We start from the raw sequence: 2,038 nt of genomic DNA, 5'->3' as shown, positions 1-2,038 counted from the left end.
TACCTTGCCGAAGGCGCTAGGTTTCGCTTTCAGAAAACCGCATCGAGGCGATGCGGCTGAGAGTGCAACGTCACAGAGGGACGAAGGGACTTCATCAACATCAAAAGGTCGCCTTGATAACTGGAAAATTTCAGGATAGATGGTGTAGGTGACATTGATGCCACGGCGGACAGACTATGCCCAATGAGAACTTGGAAATTTTTATTGTCCACCCCATATAAAAAAGGACGCCTCAAAAGCCCTCTCCCATATTCCTCCAATTCACCCGGTCCTGCGCTTGGTGTATCCACTTGTAGTAAATTATCAGTGATTTGATGGCGGATTAAAAGTGGATAAATTTGGATTGCGTTGGACTGAGCTAGAATAATGCGGATTAAAATACTGCGGTAGACTGACGGTAGATTAGGGCTCTTTGCGGTCATAAAGAAAGAATTATGCTGGGTTAGTTGCATTAGAGTGTATTAATGTGATTAAGGTTGCATTAGGTTGGCACACTGTGGAATAAGGATGGATCGCGTTGGATTAGAGGCTAGGGTGCATTGTGGTGGATTAAGGATGTTTTAGAATGGATTAGTGGGTAAGTTGAAGAATACTCGGTGTTTTCGCAGGACGGAGGCACTAGCACGGAGGCAGTCCTAGTGTCCTTTGGTAATTTGTGCCCGCATCGCCATCTCACTGCTATCGTTGTGTAACAGTGAGATGGCGCCAACTCCTAGGTGAAAGGCTACAGCTCACACTCCGAGGCGTCGAAGGCACGCCTTGAGAATTAGGATTGGGAACGGCTCCGGGGGGGGGGGGGGGGGGGGGGGAATGAGACCTAGTTGTACAAGCCCAGGAGCCGGTCCACACCCTATAGCACTCATATGTCACTGTAAATATGCAACATTTGGTTCACAACCAGGTCCGAACATGTAGAAGGATTTTCCGCCCTTAAAATTCTTTTTAGTGCACCTTTAAGAAGAATTTTCCAATCATATTAGTTTAGTGACAACACTCCTTTCCACCTGTATGTAAGCGAGTACTTACACGATCGCTACTGAGGTCACACCACGCGGGTAAGAAGCGAGTCATTACTGCAGAAACCTTTGATCACGGCTGTTCTATGGGGAAAATATAGTCACTGAGCGAAGATGACGTAATTGAACAGAAGGTGGAGAGAGAGAGAAGTGGACGTTGAGGCGGCTGAACGGTATCAGAAGCTGACAGTTTCCTGTGTGGAAATGCGCCATCTGTTTTTAGGTAAGCAAGTGGCTGTGTACGCCTTGTGCGAACCAGCCTTCAGCAAATATTTTGCTCTCCCATAAACTTGGTGAAGGTGCTGGGTGTGGATCCCTATACCTCTCGGCCAGCACAATATATACGGAGCCTACAGGCTTTCGTTCCACGTCGTAAGTTCTGCAGCGCTTGTATGAGTCCATGTTAGGAGCAGTGAAAGAAGGCGCTCGACGACTCTCCTTTTGGATTCAAGGTTCGGAATGTTGGCCGAGTCGGCTCAAAAACAGACACGATGAGCTGTGCCCATCCTCCTCTCTCTCTGCTCTCAAACTCGATCGAGTGTACAACACCTACTGTGAAACTGAGCCCACTAGCCGAGGAAACGTTGCAACAATCTGCACCCACCAACCAGCAGCCACAACGCTTCCACTGCAATACTGTGATTGCTTATAAAATCAATTTATCAAGATCCTGTGTTGTTTACCATGTCATATTTATGCAAACTTCACCACTCTTTTTTCTGTGACGTCGGAGCAAATAGCGCTATTACTCTGCATGGAAGACGTGAATTTTTCTCACAGTCGGTGCTTCAGAACGTACGAAAAAGTGGTACAAGTCTCGGATCTGCGCTACGGAATTCATATCCAATTCAAAAGGCCACTCCACACAGCAGAAAAAGGTAGGTTTAAGAGAAGTAGTGTCATAAATACCTTCAAAAATGGTACAAGTCACAGAGCGCCCTTCTAAGTAACCCAGTAGGAAGAAGTTCCTGGTGTTCCCACACAATAAATCTCCAAGAAAACGAAAACATTTGGTACTCCGC

The sequence above is a fragment of the Amblyomma maculatum genome, chromosome 8 (genome assembly GCF_055883805.1).
Source record: "Amblyomma maculatum isolate TAMU_Amacu chromosome 8, ASM5588380v1, whole genome shotgun sequence".
Taxonomy (NCBI): domain Eukaryota; kingdom Metazoa; phylum Arthropoda; class Arachnida; order Ixodida; family Ixodidae; genus Amblyomma; species Amblyomma maculatum.
Note: the sequence above shows the minus strand (reverse complement) of the source record.